At 40.1% G+C, this 19,825-nt stretch overlaps 1 pseudogene across 1 annotated transcript; it reads left to right on the top strand.

Annotated features, from left to right (window-relative positions):
* The first annotated feature begins 3,560 nt into the window (after positions 1 to 3,560).
* LOC144637769 (ATP-binding cassette sub-family C member 4-like) lies at positions 3,561 to 15,931 on the top strand (annotated as a pseudogene). Its single transcript, XR_013567800.1, has 7 exons — positions 3,561 to 3,691; positions 4,506 to 5,657; positions 6,978 to 7,361; positions 7,715 to 9,042; positions 10,007 to 10,577; positions 10,916 to 11,052; positions 14,981 to 15,931. The product of XR_013567800.1 is annotated as an ATP-binding cassette sub-family C member 4-like (transcript).
* The last annotated feature ends 3,894 nt before the right edge of the window (positions 15,932 to 19,825 follow it).

Below are 19,825 nucleotides of genomic sequence, written 5' to 3'. Positions count from 1 at the left end.
GTCTTCTCCAGTTACGTAACGTTGCAGTTAGATTAAAACTTTAGAGGAGCTTCTGAAGACCTATTTGCCTTAAGTCTGGAATGAGTCAGAGATTGCTTTTTTTGTCATAATCAGGGAAAAGTCACTGGGAATTTAGTATCTCGTTTGAGAAATTCTACGTTATATGGCTCAGGGTATCGGGGGAGGGGGGGATGCCCTAGCATTTTCGGCGTGGAGGCGGGAGCGTCATCGTTTTGCTGCTTAGGGCCCTTTGCTGTAGAGCGTGAAGCCCTGAGAATGTTTGTCACATAGCCGGGAGTCCCCAGAGCTCTGAATCTTGCGTTTTGGGGTTTGGAGTACTGAGGCTGCAAACCACCTTTGAAACTATGATGGCTATATCAGTGTATTTGTAAAGAGACCTTTTCCTAAGCCGAAATACCTTTCAGACAAAACAGATGAAAGTAAAGTTTTTATTAAATTTTCTATGCTATGGGTGATGCTGCATACACCAGTTAACCCAAAGGAGATATTTGGCATCTGACTTAAGGTGGCTGGTAACGGTTTCCAGCACTTTCCAGCTCTTATACTTTGACAGGTCATTACTACAAATCTTTATCAGTTGATGCTACAATAATGGTATGAAATTAATGCCTAATGATTGGTAAATATGTTGTGATTATTTTCATGACGTCAGTGGTTACTATAGCAACAGTATAACCTGTTAAAAACACCCTAAATTTTGGCTTTAAGTGCTTATAACTTCAAAACGAACTCGGTGACCCCCATTTTTTATAATTGAACATTGATCAGCATGTTAAGATACAACTTTTTGCAAAGTTAAAAAAATTTCTACGAAGCAGTTTCAGAGCCACCTTAAATATTTGAAAATTTAAGGTGGCTCTGAAACCGCTTCGTAGAATTTTTTAAAACTTTGCAAAAAGTTGTATCTTAACATGTTGATCAATGTTCAATAATAAAAAATGGGGGTCACCGAGTTCGTTTTTGAGTTATAAGCACTTAAAGACAAAATTAAAGGTGTTTTTAACAGGTTATACTGTTGCTATAGTAACCACTGACGTCATGAAAATAACCACAACATATTCACCAATCATTGGGCATTAATTCCATACCATTATTGTAGCATCAACTGATAAAGATTTGTAGTAATGACCTGTCAAAGTATAAGAGCTGGAAAATGCTGGAAACCGTTACCAGCCACCTTAAAGAGAACGAAAACATCGAACATTTATCTGCCTTGTAGAAACAAAATTTGATAAACATGTATGATCATCAAATACGCCGAGATTCGTAACCAGACTCGTTCCCAGTTCCTACTTATTTGTTCTTGAAATGATCAGAAATGATGTAAAGGTTGCGAGGCAGGCTGGAAAGGGCGAAAGTAGGAAAATCCCCGATTTTCGTCCGGCCTTCCCTTGATGCAATGCGTTCAAGTCAAAAACGTCTCGGGAGCGATTGGGAACGAGTCTGGTGTTCAACTATATTTCCAAGAAAGACGGGTAATGAGAGAAATGATGGCTTTTTGCACCCTCGTCCCCAGGGTGTTTTCGGCTTTCTACCAGCCGCCAGCGGGGAGAGCAACTGGCTAAGGAAACCCTGGCGACGAGGATGGACGTTTTTGCCGCCCCCAAGTTGTACTTTCACCTGCGATAAAAGAACAACAAATGCAGATTTCTTTTATAATTCAAATTGAGCCCCACAATTTTTTATTTAAAACCAGCCTTTGGCAATCACGGTAGCATATTTCCTGATGAAGGTTTTAACAAACCAAAATCATCCGTGCACTTCAAAGTGACCCATAAAAAGGTTATGTTGCTGGGGAAATATGAAATACATTTACGCAGTTATCTCTGTTAAACGAGAGAGATTTTGAAGAATGTTTAGTTGATAGGGCTTAAGTGCACTTGTCGTATCTCTTAGAGTTACAAATTTGCATTTCACGCCCGAACAAGAGTCACTGTAAAATGAAGCTGGAGGGCTCATGCCTTTTGTAGCGGCACATTGGGCCAATGATTATTTTATCAGTGATGGATTCCATTTAGGATTTACGTGTAAAGTTTGAACTCGTAAAAAATAAAAGGCTACCAAATTGCCAATAAGATTGCCAAAACTATATAAGCGTGATCTTGGCAGACAATCGGCTTCTGGAGCTTTGTTATGCAAAAGAGTTAGATATTATGTTTGTGCAATAGGCTTCTTGAGATATATTAAAATTCTGCATAGTAGCGAGGAATAGAGGACACAAACAAAAGAAACTTTACAAGCATGTTTATTCATTTTTTTTGTTTGTGTCCTCTAGGCCTCGCTACCAAGCTTAATTTTAATATATCGAAAGAAGCTGTTTCACCAGTTCCCTGTAATAATGGATGTTTTGCAACAAGGTCGTTTTCGATCCCTTGGGTATCTTTTTAAACTGATTGCCCGCAAAGTTTGTGGACGATGCTGCCCAAACTAGATGATCGATGACCTGTTGACCACCGTGACCGTCTTAGTATTCAGGTAACTATTACTCATATACACCTTATTGAAGTGATGATGACCCTGTGCAAAGCATACACCATGAATGATAAGACGGAATGGCATTCTGGCTAGACAGCATTGGTAAGCTGAGTATAATAGTCCATTTATTGATAATCAACATGTTTTCTTTCTTTGGGGCCTAAAAAGCATGATTTATGTAACCTGTCATATTATGATGTTTATTCTGTCACAGATGGAAACTAAATCTTTCTAATATCCCAGTAAACATTTGGGTCGCATCGTTCATGGTTTATGCTTTTCACAGGTGAACGTTTCTTCAATCGGGTATATCTCAGGGCGAGGAAATGACTTCAAAAAGTCTTTAACAATTAAAAGGTATTTTGACAAAAGACCAATAGGGATAGATCCGATGGAGATACTCGCGGCTCCTCAAGGCCTAATCGACGCAAAAATGTGTCATACTGCAGGTAATAAAGGCTCGAGCAAGTGTGGTCCACCTGAAACGTCTCGTAGCCTTGTAGCTTGTATGATCACTTATCGTGGGTTTTAAATGTAAAAGAGTTTAGGGGAAACAGCCGTTCAAATTAATTCTTTTCTGATTTAAGTGAATCATAACATAGAGTGTAAAGTAAGCCTTAAAAAGCGGCCTTCGCATATGAGAATAGCTCGTTACTGTGATGGTCTTGATTGAAACGTAGTCAACAACTTTTCATCGTTATTCAGGCTTCTGCCGCGATCATAAATTATATCAGCGAGCCTTACATGAATATTATCAACATAGCCCCATACTGTCGATGCTCAGATAGAGATATTTTGAAAATTTACAATTTAAATTCATAAACTTATTTGCAATTGATCAAGATATGTTATTCGGCATGAAATCTACAGGGTGTCGCCTTTTCATTACACTGTGCTCCGTGCCGATGACATTCTGAAATCGTCGGAAATCTTCGGTCATCTTTGGAAGTCCCTTTTTGTCCTAATAATTGCAATTCGGTAATTTTGACATCTAGCTCGCTAAGCTGCTGTCATGTTATTAGTAATTGCCCTTGGTAACCACTGGGAAACAAAACTCACAATGGCAATAATATCACTCGACTCCCCAGTAAGAATCTTTAATCAGCAAACCATGTTTATCAACACTTTACCATATGGTTGCTAATACAAGGCAATCTTTACAGACTTTATCACATCCGTAAAACTCTCGCTAAAGGCATAGGCGTACGAGGCGGGGGGGGCGAGGGGGGCTGCAGCCCCCCCAGTGCCGAAATGTTTCGGGCAAAATACTCAGAATTCGGGCAGCAAGCCTAGAGAAAAAATAGAAAATAAGCCAAAAAATCTCAAAATTACGTTCAAAACGAATAAACAACATCAACAGAAAAAGTGTTGGAAATATAACGAACGTTGTGGTTCAAATGTCTAAATTTCTCTTTCATCTGCTTTCGTTTCCTCTCGCAAATTGCTATAATCATGTTCGATTTTTCTCGCAAATTCTGCGTGACCCCTCAGTTTGATTCAGTTGTAATCAGCGTTTCCATAGCTTGAGCGTTTGCGCACGGTGGATTTAGTGCAAGACCTTGAAACAGAGCTGCGATACGGTTAAAAATGTGACGAGGCTAATGCTTTTGACTCAAATGTTTTAACAAAACTTTCAACGAAATGTTTAACCCATCCATCCCTGAATGTCTCACACTCTTTTGTTAAACTTTCAAGCGGGGGAAAAACGACGTAAAGTGGCTCCCCCAAAATACTTAATTTTTGCTGAACTAGAGTGAATAAATAAGATATTTCCGAAAAAAAAAAGGATTCAGTGCATTGACACTTTCGGGCAACGCCGCGAAATTAATTAAAGAACTATCGTTTCCTTTAAGCAAGCAGGCAAGGTTTGTACACAACTACCTCAATGCACGTTTTGTTGTCCATTTTATTTGCCTCTTTATTCGGCTTTCAACCCATGCTATTTTTTTTCGGGCAATAAGGCCTCCGCCCCCCCAGGTCCGAAGGTGCCCGTACGCCTATGGCTAAAGGACTATTTTGTGAGAGGAGATCCATGACAAAAAACCTAGCCAAAAATACCCAAGTTTGCGCAGAACAATCTGATTGTATGCTATGTAATCTCGGCGGAACCTCCGACTATGTATACCTCGTTTTTTAATCGTGTGCATTTTGGTGTTTGGCGAGGGCTGAAAAATGGCGCGAAATTTGCCAGCAATGGTTGCTGGGTATGCGACGGAGAATAAAGAAAAAATGAAAAATAGAAGAAAAGGAAAAGGATAAAATGAAAAAAGAATAAAGTAAACAAAACCGGGAAATTAGAAAAATGAAAAAATAGGCTAAAGATAAGTGGTTAAAAGGAAAAAGGAAAACGGAAAAAGAAAAAAAAAAAAGAAAAGGGAATAAAAAATATAAGGAAAGGCAAAAGAAAGTAGAAAAAATGAACTACAGAAAATTAAAAGAAAAGAGAAAAACGGCAGAAGTACGGGATAAAATTATCAAAAATTTATCGAACTATCGAAAACGAATAACATGAAATAAAGAGACATTTAGATTTACGGACTAAACTTACCAAGCGAGAAACAAAAAGGCGGAAAGTACCACGGATTATTTTAGTGTGTTGTTTTTTGTTAGTTTACAGGTCTAGCATCATGCCAAGGAGTAAATACAAGAACATATCCACCGCCGAGGACCATGCAGGAAATATCAGCTTTGTGTCTCTTCTGTTTTTTCAATGGATGAACGGTATCTTCAAGACAGGCAGTGAGCGAGCTTTAAATCAATCTGATTTCTTACCTCTTTCAAAGGAAAACTCTACCTGTTTTATCACAGACAAGCTTCAAACAAACTGGAACATAGAAATTTCACATTGTAAGGAAAATGGAAAAAAGCCTAAACTTTGGAAAAGCGTCATGAAGCTATTCACCTCAAAGGACGCCATAACTATTGTATTTACGAGTGCTTTGTTTTTTATTTCGCGTGTTCTTCAACCATTACTTCTGGGATATTTTGTTTCCACGCTGATGTCAATTGAGCCACAGAAATATATTCTTCTCTACGGTTATGCACTTGCTTTGTGTATTAACGCTTTGATCGCCTGCTTTTCCATGCATCAACTAGACTACAGATGTGAGATTTTGGGTGTCAAGATTGGAAGTGCTCTTAAAGGTCTTATCTACCATAAGGTAAGAACATAAGCATATCATCTGCAGACCATTTCAAACATATCGTCTTCTGCCTTAGTCTTTCCAGGTTGGCTAACCGCCAGAATCGCCTAAATCGTTGCTTTTAAGACCATCTTCTTTGACTTCTTTGTGGGTTTTCCCACAGCGGCCGCAATTGTTTTTGGAGCTGCACGCGATTCCATGTAAGGGCAAAAAAAATCTGCGTTCCTGATTGGTTAGCGAATAATCCCCAGCATTGTTCCAAGGTCATAAAGGGAAGTTAGACGCTTCTAGGTGACACGCTTCTGGTGAGAACAAATGGAATAAAAACAAGCAGACAGTAGTAAAGGTGTTGTTTCCATAGAGATTTGTTGGTATGGCAACCTTAAGCTCCAGTCACATCTTGTTGGTTGAGGGTTATGTTTCCCGGATTGTTGCAGCTCTCGATTCCCCTAGCTCTGACTACAATACGACTGACCAATCATCAATGAAGTTAGAGATTAATTACTCACGGAGCCGCGACACTACCTCTGTGTTTCTATCCATCCGCCCTTTGACGCTTTAAACCTTCCTTTGAGGGTTGTCGTAAGAGTTGTAATTAAACGTTCCGGTCTTGTGTAACCGAACGCTTATCTCTTTATTGTATTTTCTAAATTTTAGACAGTTTTAATAGTTTCGTTATACATTCGAAACTCTTGTTAGTAAGCGACTAGCTCAGGTTTTCAAAAAAGTGGTCGTAACAAGAGCTGATCGTGAGCCACCAAGCACTGAAACTTGAACAATAGATCCTGGTCGTTTATGGACGCTTTTAGCATAAAGCTCGCCATATGAAATGATTAATAGTATTGACAGTAGTAATAACATGAGTTTAAAATAGCTATTGCCTATCACATAAAAGGTTAAAGTTATACACCACCAAAAACAAACAGCCTAATACAAAATGGAAATGTTAAAGAACGCCAATAGAACAAAGATCAATTAGAGCTATAGTAAATTTTATAAAGCATGTAAGAGCAAGTAAAATTTAGATCTATTTAACTTAAAAATGTCATAAGCGTTCTTACAAAGATATGTCTTTAAAACGTCTTTGGCGCTGAGTTCCCAAGAGCTTCTTCTCTTAAGCAGTCTGAAGAAAACAAAGAATGGGGATATCTATAAAACAGACCTTTGCTTTTAAAGTAATAAAAAAGATCTTCAGTACACGTTTGATCACGACCTTGTAGCTAAGATTTATAAAGTTTTTATTGCATAAGTTGACGTACCAAGCACTCGACGACACTGTCGCCATGTTTCGCGACAGAAAGTACTGAAAGAAAAGATTTATCTTTTTTTGTTTTGCAGACTCTACTTCTCAGCAAGCATGCATTATTGCAGTTTACAACAGGTCACGTGATCGACCTTATATCAAACGATGTTCAGCGAATGGAAGAGGAAGCTGTCAAATGGTTTTTCATATCAGCCTTTTCGTTTTTCGACCTTGTGGTGATATCGATTTTACTGACATATTTGATATGGCTGGCAGGCTCTTATGGGAGCCATTTTTCTGTGTCTTCTTGTACCATATTTTGCGGTGTTATCCCATGTTGGTGCAGCACTGCGCGTGCGCACAGCAGCGGTGTCCGATCGGCGCATTTCCTTGATGAACCAGGTGGTTTCTGGGATCCGCGCCATCAAAGCGCATGCTTGGGAAGATGAATATCGAAGAAAGATCCAACACACACGAAGGTAAGGAGAAAACAAATATTTTGTTACACTGTGACTAGTTGGATGTCATTGAGCTTATTTACGAGGAGTAAACTCCATTCCGACAAAAAAACGACACTAACCATTGTGATTGGTCTAATTAGGGCTTATTTTGCTTGCTTGTATACTTGCTTCCATGTTTCCGATGGAGTTACACTACTTATTCTGAGTGGTTATGGCTATAACTTTTTAAAAACATACTGTCCATCTGTGTGCCATATTCAGTCCTAAAGAGTGTTACGGCGGTAATTAATGCAAGAACAATGGCCGAGTATTGAATGTTCACTCTTCATTAACTGAAAATATCCCTCAAATTTCAATCATTTTGCTTTCAGACATGAAATCGACATCATTCGGAAGAAAAGTGCCATTCTGTCAGTTGTGGCTGCCTTGCTGTTTGCCTCTGTACCAATTGCAACCCTTGTGTCTGTCATTACTCTTGTGTTAACTGGTCAACACATCACCCCTGTCAATGTTTTTATGCTACTCGGTTTTATAAATGTATTAAAAAGCTCCACTTGCGTTTACTTGGCCCAGGGCTTTTTAGAAACACACGACGCTTATGCTTCGCTCGGCAGAATAGAACAATTTCTTCTTTTAGAGAACCTGCCTGCGGTCTCACGTGATCAGGTTAGAGAAAACACAAGTAAGTCAAAGAGCTATCCAATCAAATTAAAAAGTGGTCTGGAAGATCGCCGGGAAAAAATTAAAACCGGATTAAGACATCAAGATAGACCACTGACTTTGTGTGTGTCAGGTTTGACATGCAAGAAAATCAAGCGAGAAAATGAATTTATTCTGCAGGATATCGAATTTACAACAACGTCACAAAGTTTAACAGTCATCACAGGACCAGTGGGCTGTGGCAAATCTACTGTTCTCTCAGCGATTGTTGGCGAGGTCGCAGACATAAGCGGAACCATTACCTTCCAAGGCACTCTTGTTTATGTTCCCCAGATAGCTTGGATCTTTTCAGGAACCATAAGAGAGAACATTTTGTTTGGACAACCATACGATGAATCAAAGTACACCCGAGTAGTCGAAGCATGCGCACTGACAGAAGACATACAGAAGTTTCCTGATTATGACCAAACGGTTGTTGGAGAACGCGGAGAGGTTCTGAGTGGAGGTCAGCAAGCGAGGGTTAGTTTAGCACGCGCAGTTTACGCTGATGCAGACCTTTACTTGTTAGATGACCCTCTGGGTGCAGTGGACTTTAACGTTGGCAAACATATCTTTCAAGCATGCATCAAAGACATACTGGGCAATAAAACCCGTGTGTTGACCTCTCATCAAGAACAGCACATGAAAGAAGCTGATGAAGTGGTTTTGTTGCACAAAGGCCGTATCTTAGAAAAGGGAAGATTCACTGAGTTACAAGAAAAAGGTGTTTTAAATACGACTCTTGACCCACTCTATAAAACAGTTCAGGAAAACAACAAGTCAGACGTGAGCTTTGCTTGTGAGAATGAAGAGAAAAGTGAAGTCGGTGATAGTTGCGGTAAAGAGATACTACTTCCAAGTGAAGTCAGGGGTTTTCAAACAACGGAAGAAGACCGCGCCATTGGCATAGTATCATCCAAGCTTTACTGGGACTACTTCAGAAGCGGAATACCTACGTCGGTAATATTTGCGGCAATCGTTTTCTGCTTCATTACGCAAGGTAAGACTATCGTAGTGATACGCTTTAGCGCCCTGCTTCCAATAAGCGTTCCCATTTGAATGCCGTTTTCTTTATTTAGCGCCCCAATTGCAATAAGCTCCCCCACTGCGAAAGTGATGTCAAGAAATAAACATAGAATAGACTAAATAGACAAGTGAACTATATTTGGTCTGTTTTCTCATATGAACGTCATATTGAACATACTAAATAAGCGAATGACATTATGACAATGCGGGCCCGTATTGTTACAGTTCTTGAGTTACAGAATCTGTTGTTGCTCCGATGAATAAGCGCCTCCTCTCTAATAAGCGCGCTCTTTTCAGCTACCCAAAGAAAACTAGCTCCCAGGGAGCTTAAAAAAATATTACGGTAAGAAATTTGTTTCCCCTAAGGGGATTTTTAAGAAGGTCAGTACATAAACGACTATTATAATAACGGACTATATATAGGCGGAGTGGTGGCCTAATAGCTAGCGCGCTGGTAATCGTTAGTAACGTATTCATTACAACGTTAACGAACGAATCAAGTAAGACCGAACAATCCCGAACCACGAAAACTCCAATCCTAATCCCGAGCCAAGATAAATCAGTGAAAAGCTCTCAGTTAAGGGGAATCTTTAGTAATTGGTAATACAATAATTACAATAATTGTAAATGGTATGGGCTTTATTCACCAATATCCCTTAGGTTTTATGCAAACTAAATGTCGCCGTATGTTTATAGCGGAATGTTCCGTAAACTTGTAAGATGTTTTTGATGATTTTATTGGTTTCTGAAAGGTTAAGAAAAGGATAGGGACGTAGAATTTGAAATAAATCAGACAAATGAAGATTTATTGAAGATTTGAATTAGATGAACATACCTTATAGATCCAACGTTTCGCTGGTGTTACTGTTCTTTATAATTGGAGACAAACGAAGGCTACTTGTTTTCATCGTGTTTCTTTTTTATTGCTTTCCTCCCAGGAATGGTAATTGCTCCTGACGTTTGCCTATCCTTTTTGGCAAAAAAACGTCCAGAGGATCAGAAAGACAAGACAAACCTAACTATCTATGGTTGCCTCGTTGGTGTGTGCCTCATATTTGCCATAGCACGAGCATTTGGTTTCTTTTTGATTTCTCTAAGATGTTCTGAGCGTCTTCATGATAGAATGGTTGTTGCTATTTTACAAGCACCAGTTCTGTTCTTTGATTCAAATCCTGTGGGGAGGATTCTTAATCGATTTTCGAAAGATGTAGGCTGCCTGGACGAGATCCTGCCCAAGACTTTTTTAACTTCGATCCAGGATGTCTTGCTGGTCGTGTGGTCAGTAATCATACCAACTGTTTCAAATCCTTGGCTTTTATTCATTGTTGTTCCATTGACTGTGTTAGTCATGTACATCTCAAGGTATTACTTAAAGACGTCAAGAGAATTGAAAAGGTTAGAGTCCATATGCCGTAGTCCTGTCTTCTCGCACATTTCGGAGACCCTGAATGGATTGGAGACAATTCGAACAAGGGGAAGACAAAGGGATTTGGTGGAGCAATTTTACAGGTAAGTTGATTGAGCCTTTATTCCACAAATCAGTGACTTGAGATAAAGAGTCGAATAGCGTGCTTCAAAGTCGATATCAGAGGCAGCTCTGAAAAAATTTTCGATGGCAACGAACGCTTTTCTGTCTGGAAGTTCACCATCATAGCTTTTCTGACCTCTCTTGTGTGCTTTTTCAATAGTTAAAAACGCTATTGAAAAAGCCAGCTTTGGGGAACTGATCTCTGAAGTTATTATACTTCATAAAAGGATTCATCATTTTTTCCTCAGCTGATGCGATTGAAGGTAAGGTTTCTGGTTTGTGTTGAGTTCATTTAGTTACTGTGGTTACTTTACTGTAGATATCAAGATGTACATAATCAGTCCTACATTATGGTGATGGCCAGTGGTAGATGGCTTGGTGTACGCCTGGATATGGTCGCTTCTCTGTTAATTGGTGCAGTGGCTCTAGCAGCAGTTCTGGTGTCTCAAGAAGCCGGTAGGTACTCCTGTTAGCAAAATAATAGCACACTCATGTCTTCATTTGTCAAGCACCCGACATCTACCCAATCTGAGGGACCCCCACGATGAAACCAATCTTGGCTCGTACGATTTAGCGAAAATGTTCTACGGATACATCTTAAGAGCGAATTTTTCCCGTGACCGAGTGAGAGGTGGTACATTTAAAAAGCCTACCTCAATTTTTTCCTCTACTCTTATTTTTCTTTAAACTCTTTTTGCAAAAAAAAAAAACTTCCCCCCACTCTCACACACAATCACACCAAAAAAACAACCCCAATTATCATCTCTTAATCTTATCATACTCTCCTATCCTCAAACTCAATCTAAATACTACTTCTCCCTCAAAAACTTTCAAAAATCTCACTTCCTTCCTCCGACTCTTTACCTTTCCTCTCTTTCCTTTCCACTCCTACCTCCCCTCTTGCGCCCTCCCGTGGCCGGGGGGCGGCTGCGCGTGGTCCTGGACCCTTGGGGGCTGCTGCGCGCTCGGTGGGTGGGGCTTATCGTATGGCACTAACGGGGTAATAAGTCTACCTTTCAAATCACGGCATATGTGATGAAAGTACGTTCACGAAAAAACCGAACTAGTATTACTGAAACGGGGAAGGTCACTGAGTAACTGTTGCCGGTGCATACGGAGTACTGCAGCGATTGGTTTGTTTTTTTTTTTTTTGGTTTTTTTGGGGGGGGTTTTAACGTCCGCACGGGGGGGGTCACTATTTTTTGTTTTAACAAGTGGAAATAGCATTTTTATGGTCTTTTATAGAGGACTAGGGTGCGCTCTTGGGCGCGCTCAAACTGATTTTGTCTGCTTTGGAGAGTTAGAGAATCATCTTTTGGGGGGCTCCCAGGCAGTCGCTGCGGGACTCCCTCTGCGTCCATTTTGCGCGGATCTCTTCTCTTTTTTCCCCTTTCTCTGGCATGGTGGAGAAGGGTCCGGTGCCGCGTCCCGCTGGGCATGCCAAAATCCGCAGTCCGCGGAATCAACACCCGGGGGGACTGAGGACGGGGGCTCGTCCTAAGGGGGTGTGGCTCTCTTTTCTCCCTGCGCTTCCAAACTAAATGTTCATTTGTTTCTCGGTACCCTGACGAGACATTTTGCTGAAAATTGCTATTTTTTCGCGGTGGACATCCGTCATTCTTGCGGTCCCCCCTCCGCTTGCGATCGCGGGGCTCCCTGCTGGGTCCGCGTCTCTCGAGTCGGTCCTTTTTCTCTTTTTTCTCCTTTTTTTGTCGCTCCGGCTCGGTGCGCTTTTGTGAGCGTTATCGTCATCGTTCGAGCTAGAGGGGTGTCATTCTCGTCCGTTTGGTTCGATTGATTAGTTTAGAGAAACACACAGGGGATTTGTTCTTTTTCTCTGTTTTGTCTGTTCTGCAACGGTGGTGACGGATATATAATCGAGCTTGCGCCGTCTGATATGTCGATTTGTCGTTTTCCTGACGTTCTGCGAAGCACCGCATTCGGTGGCTGGCCTGCGCGGCAGGCGTAAAAGGGGAGGGAAAAGACGGGGAAGAGGGAACGCCTGCCTTAAGACCCCCTACGTTTTTCCCTCTTTCTCTCCCTCTTCCCAGCTCCCCCTCCCCCCACCCCCCTTTCCGCGCCTGCTATGCAGGCCTATGTGATGCAGTCGAACATTATCGCGATCCCGTTAAAAGTGTGCGGGACGTTCCATGTCTGTCTGTAGTTGTCCCCCCAAGTAAATGAGTACGTTTCTCCTCTGTGTATTGGGCGGGAAGGGTGAACTCCCATATTATGGTTGAGTTACGGATTTCAGTCACACGGTGTTCAGGACGGGCGGGCCTGTCACCAGGTTCCGTTTGGCTGCACTAAAGTAAAAATCTCTCGTGATTTGTTGGCAGTCTTCGATCATTGATAGACGGTATCCGGCTCCGGGGTCAAATTAAAAGCTTTTACCACGCCCAGATGGGGTTCCGTATAATAGTATAAAATTTTACAGGAATAAAAGCCTGTACAAATTACCGTACCGTCGGTGCTAGATGCAGTGCTTTTTAAGTCTGTACATCTTGATTATTTTGTATTGAATAATGAAAGGGAAAATGGAGTTCAAAAAGCGGCATTTTTATGACCGAGTGAGAGGTTGCACATGTGGACGAACAAGAGAGCATGAGAAAACTTTTAAAACGTGAATTCGAGTTATTGGGAGTCGACTGTATCTAAATGGCAGTTGAAAAATGCAGACTTTGTGGGAGCCCCTGTACGTACCCACCCACCCCCCGGGAGTTCGTGACTCATTGCGTGACAATACGAAGGTTCACGAGCAATGACATATACCGTTCTTTGATTTCACAACATCTCATTTGGGCTTAAAACGTCATTTAGTGATCTGTTCTCTTTATCGTCCCTTGCACGTGGCTGTATGGAACCTGAAATGTGGTTAAAATTGTCAAGAATACCATGTTTACGGGGCCTTTGCTATAGCGACTGATTGTATTGCAAATAGCCGCTGCCCGTGCAATTTGCCGATAAAAGAATATCAAGAATGGGGAAAACAATGTTTTACCACTGCTTTTGCAAGGTAAGAGTAAAATATTAATAAATAAACTCGTGTGTAGCTAATGATAAGATTGTGTTCGATTTTGGCTATATTGAGGTGTACTGCGTAATTCGATTATTTGCTTTGTTTACATAAGTCACTGTCGGCGATTTCTTCGAAGTAGGACGGTCTATTTCTTGGATAAAATCAAAAGCCCAGAGAAAATTTTTATATAATTAAAAAGTACATCATTTCTACATATCTAAGCCAAAGTTTCAGGCGAATCCGAGTATACCGCATAGCATATTCGTGAAAAACGTCTCCAAAATGAAATCTGTAAACAATGAGAAAATGGCGATTTTTAAACGCCTGCCTGGATTTCATAGTTCAGTTGATTATCCTTATTTTAGACTCATAACATTCGTCATGCCTCCTGTACAAATATATAAACTTGAGAAAGGTCATCTTCAATTTACGCTTTTGATGGCTAGTTCTTGTGACATGTTCGTCGCTCTTGTTTCGGCCTATGTCGCCGGGCCTCGTTACAGTGTCTGAATATTTTCTCGAAAATTAAAATAATTTAAACGAAAAAATACACACGTTTATCGACTTACATAAGGTATCTCTGAATGGTGGTTTGGAGTTGTACCGCATATTTTTGTTTTCACGCGGTCTACAAAAAAATTCGCTCTTAAGTTACCACATTAATTTTAATAGTTCTAGATAATTTTATTATCTTCTTCAAACTTGATGATTCGGTCTTCAAATTTCACTAGTTTCTCAGGTTGTGAGCTTGTTTCGTTACATTTTCATAATGTGGTTTATTGCTTTCAAACTGAACAGTCGTAGAGTATCTATGAAGTGAATTTTTTTTTTCGAGTGATGAGGAAATGTTGAATGTTGTTGATTGCCGTAATCCTGCAACGTGTGTGGAAAGCAACAAACGTTGCAAGTGAGAAACGAACCGACCTTTCATCGAACTCAGTACTCTTACTTTTTGCAGCTTTGCAGGGATTTTTGTCATTAAATGGTAAATGTGGTATGCCCCAGCGAATAAGAATCAAAAGGATGACTGAAAATAACTCCCGCTACTATGGACTTCCACTATTACGGACACGAAATTGTGGCCCGAAGGTGTCCATTATAGTGGGAGTTGACTGTAACTTGAGGCATGCGTTTAGCTCCGTCACCTTGAGATGTATATTCGCTTAAAAGCTTTTATAATAGAGTTTAGTATGCAGTTTTGTTATTCATTTTTATTGGTACCTTGAACAAGATAAATATCCTCAAAGTTGCTAATTTCAATATCCTTTGACAGTTTGGCGCTGAGTTTCCTAAGATTTAGTTTTCAAAAAACGTGGGGAGCTGACTTAGCTAAAAAGTGCAATTTCCATTTGTTTCGATCAACAGCTTTTGCAGGACTTGCACTTGTTTACGTCATCAATACTGCGGTTATCACCCAATACGCCGTCAGAAAAACCTCTGATGTGGAGAATTTTATGACGTCAGTTGAACGAGTTATGACGTACACCAACCTAGAGTCTGAGCCAGGGTACAAAGTGGAACGACTTCCCCCGGAAAACTGGCCACGCGCAGGAACTATCGTCTTCCAAGATGTATCGCTGACGCACTATCCGGGGGGACCTCGTGTACTAAAGAAAATTAATCTTAACATCAAAGGAGGAACAAAGATTGGTGTTGCAGGCCGCACAGGTGCGGGTAAGTCATCTTTTGCGGCAGCCCTGATGCGCATGCCAGACCCTGATGGCGAGATAATGGTCGATGACATCCCAATTAAAGGAATCAATCTCAAAGAAGCTAGACGATGTATGTCTGTTCTTGGCCAAAGCCCTGTTCTGTTTAGCGGGTCACTGAGGAAAAATTTGGATCTTGTTGAGCAGTTTCAAGATGCAGATTTATGGCGAGCTTTAGAAGATGTGCAACTGAAAGAGTTGGTAGAGGGTCTTGAAGGACAGTTGGATCACGAGATGCTGGAACATGGAGCTAATGTTAGTGTTGGAGAACGGCAGTTAATTTGTTTGGCCCGTGTTCTGTTGCAGCAAAGCAAGATCATCATCTTGGATGAACCCACTGCACACGTGGATCCCGACACAGAACAAACAATCTGGAAAGTCGTGCGTGAGAAGCTAAAGGACTCCACCGTCATCACTATAGCTCATCGTTTGAACACCATTAGAGACTGTGAAATGATATTGGTTTTAAAAAATGGGGAGGTTGACGAATTTGGCAGGTTTGATTCACTGGTAAAAAGGCAAGGAAGTAGCTTTGGTGAAATGGCTCGAGCGGCAAGTATTAAGATATAAAAATAACCGTATTAATTGCCAGAGGGAACTCCCATTTAAAAATAAAATCACTCTTCATGATTTGAATCGTTTGTCAATTTTGCTTCACTACCCTATATTGAATTATGAGCACGTGATTTATTTCTGGTTTTCACGAACGTGTTCGGCCGGAATGATGAATCACGGTCCTTAAAATAAACAGATCACGCGTTTTATTAGACTGGCAGTTCACGGATCACGCCAAAAAATGAGATTTGAGCGCTAATTTTGGCCCAAATCACGCTTCACGCATAATCCCTTTACCACCCTCAGCTGTTTCGAAAGCTTGCGTTTCAAATAATAAACGTTAACCCTCTTCGTAGGAGCAAATTTTCCTTATTGCTTTAAATTTTGATCCATTACACCCTAACCCTATTTTCAGCTCGGTTCTTTTTACACACTAGGTCAGACGGAATTAGAAAAGTTATCCTCTATCACCACCCCCGGCCTCCCATTACCTACTCAATAAGACCGTTATTTAACTACATATGTAAAACTATTCCGACCAAAAACCAATTAAAGCTTCGTTAAAACTTGGCATAATAATAATCACAACATCTGAAGGGCATTCATGTTAAGTAAAACTCAGGGTTGTACTTCAGGTGCATCGTCAGATCGCTGTCCAATGGCTCAATGACACACTTAGGGTTGGGTCTGTAAAAGAAAAGGGGCTGAATATCTGTGTTTATCTGGAGAGCTCCTGAAACGATGGATTGCGCGTTACTTGGAAAAAGACACTTGACGTAGGCACGCCGAAGGGTTGAGAGCGCCAGAACTAATTCCTTATTCTTACTAATTTTCGCGCGTACTTAATTTCGCGAAAATTCGAGAACCGAATTTCGCGAGTGCAAGAAAAATTAGAGAAAGTGTATTAAATTTCGCGATTTTGTCAGTGTTTTAAGGATCAGTCGTCAAAGACTAAGGAACCATTGGAAAACACAAAGGTCTTGCTCAATGTATCAACAAGGAGCTTGCAAACGGGAACTTTAGTGACTGTACTTAGGGCTTTCCACAAGTTGCTAGGCAACTCTTTTACAACTTTTCATGATTCGAGCAACTTTTTTCCTCTCGAGCAACTTGTTGCATTTTGAGCAATTTCCAGACCACAGATCTCCGAAGATTATCCGAGTGTTGTTCAAAGGCAATACGAACGTTTCCGAAGATTTACGAAGTTTGCCGAAGACTTTTGAGGAACCTCTGAAGACATTTCAACTTTCGGCTCATTTTGCATTAAAACATTACAAAACTCGTCAGCAAACATGACGTCATTGATATCTCCACGATTTTTCTCAGTGAAAAAAATCCTTGTTAATTAAAAAAAAAAAAATTCTCTTAATTTGTTTTTTAGATACTTCTTTTGCTGTAAAATTGCATAGAACTGCTTGGAAATCTTACTCTCAAATGGAAATTAGTATATATTTAGAGAAATTCTCGTATTAGAAGCAGCGTTTTGGATTTTTTGAAGCAACTTTCGAGCAACTTTTATTATCAGAAGCAACTTTTTTGGATTTTTGGAGCAGCTTTTGAGCAACTTTTTGAGAAATTACGGGCAACTTTTTGGGAAATCTCGAGCAACTTGTGGAAAGCCCTAACTGTACTAAAGAGATTTTGAACCAATTTACAAGCTCGAAACAGTAATCAGAGAAAGGCTGCTAGTCAAAAACAAGATGGAAACATATTTTTAAATGTAGATAGTTGCAGTTTCAAACATTTTTAAATGTTTGAAAAAACATAAAAAAACTTTATTATTTTTTATTACTTTAATATGTAATATGGTATTAATTTTCGCGTGTTTAAATTTCGCGCAATGTTTTTTTCGCGCGTACTAAATTTCACGATTATTTTGAAATCGCGAAAATCGCGAAAATTAGTACGAATAAGGTAATACAAGTGAAAAAATTGGCCTCAAATGTGACAGTTTCAATTGAATTAATTATCTCTAGCTAAAGCTCTCGACGCTTGAATTGCGAATTAAAAAGGCGAATGAAACGATTGTTTCTGCTTTTGAGATATCAACCTCCGTCATAAATGTTATTGGTTTAACTTTGTACCTGGTACGAACATCCCAACGGGTTATCAAATGAACATGCCTCGACATAAACAACATTATTATTCATTCAAAATTTTTCTGTGTTTCTGATTGGCTTTCGATCCCCGGCTAATTCCAGCTATTCAGCTAGCGCCGACCAAATTTGGAAGAAATTCCAATTATTGGATCGCAACCGTCCAATATCAAAAATTTTTGGATCGCAACCTCGTTCTCAAGGATGATTGTCCGATCACAACCTCGTTCCCAAGAACCGCTGACGTCACGCGACTGAACGGCTTTGCTGCCGAGCAGGTTGAAAGGCGAAAATGGCCGCTAGATTTGAGCATTACGAAGAGGTAAAATTTAAAGTTATTAGAGGACAAGTAAAGTCAAAACACGGAAAAAGCAACGAAGGGGAGTCAATCAATTTTGAAAGCGTATCTTCAAGAGTCCCTGCTCCAGCCAAAGCGGAGGACTTGGAGCGGTTTTACGAAAATTCTACGTCGAAGTAAGCAAGCACGATGGAAACCTGTACTCAAAAACATTGCTTTGTTTCATCAGATTTAGCTTCAATAGACACTTCAAGCAAGTGCTAAATATCGACATTATAAAGGACAAGAAATTTAATGAAGGTAACCGAGTTTTTGAAAGCGTTTTTAAAAGAAAGAAAGAGTTTTTAAAAGCGAACGTTGTTGTGTATTTGTGTACTTTGCCTACTGTCAAAACCCTATTAAATTCATTTTTTGCATTCGGAGCTCTGGAAATATTTTGAATGAAAAATAAAACAATTATTGAATTCGGCTTTCGTATGATATGAAGAATTATGCAGATCGAGGAGGGTGTTATCCGCCGAAGCCTTCGGCTTCGGCGGATAACACCCTCCTCGATCTGCATAATTCTTTGTATCATACTCAGCCTCATCCAATAATTGCTAATTATGTCTAGACATAATATTTGGCTATTTTACAGCCCTAGAAAAAAAATCAGAATTTAGTCATTTCACCTAATTAGAAACAACAGCCAGTTTTGTTTTTACTTGTATTACAAAGATGTCTCATCAGGGGATAATGTTCTTGTCCAAATACACGCCAACCAATACCAAGGGAAAAGCCCTGGGAACGAGGTTGAATACACGCTCAATTGACAACTCAAAACAGCTCAGAGGAAGGAGCAATAAGTGACGTGAGGGTCTTGTTACGATGTCACGAAATCTAATTTTGTATTTCACAAATCACGAAACAAAACAAGTCAATTTCATCTTTAATCGTAATTATCAAAAAGTTTTGTAACGATCCACTGACGGCCAATTACGGAGTGACAAAAATGAACTCCTTTCATGCGCCCCCTCTTTCCGCCCCCGGAAAAAAACTTTGGTTGTGGCCTTCAAAAAAGAAAAATACTGTTGCATGTATAATAGTAGTCCCCTTCGCAGCCGTTTTTTTGGGATCTCACGCAACGCTTTCCCCAAAGGAACGGCTAATAATAATGTTGGTCCGGTCTGGTGTTGAGCCCTCGACCTCCCACACGGAAGTCTAGATCTGGCGTTCTACCAACTGAGCTAACCGGTCAGCGGTAAAAACGGCTTCAAAAACTCATTAATAATTCATTAGGAAAATACAAAGGAAATTTATGTTTAATGACTGTCTTTATATCTGATAAAGACACGGATAAATTTTATGTCCAATTTTCTTGGCCAAAATAACCCAAAATCTAATTATCAGTGCAAGAATGAAAAGATCTACATTAGAAGTTTTTGATGCGGTTTAATAAACTCGCAGTTCGTGTTTTATCAAGTCTAAAACACTCGGCTGCGCCTCATGTTTTAAACTTGATAAAGCACTCCTGCTCGTCTATTAAACATTACAAAAACGACAAGATCATGAA

The sequence above is a fragment of the Oculina patagonica genome, chromosome 14, assembly GCF_052425735.1.
Source record: "Oculina patagonica isolate OP01 chromosome 14, crgOcupat, whole genome shotgun sequence".
In the NCBI taxonomy this organism is placed as follows: domain Eukaryota; kingdom Metazoa; phylum Cnidaria; class Anthozoa; order Scleractinia; family Oculinidae; genus Oculina; species Oculina patagonica.
The sequence above is the reverse complement of the archived record's forward strand: the minus strand, read 5'-3'. Positions and strand labels throughout refer to the sequence as shown.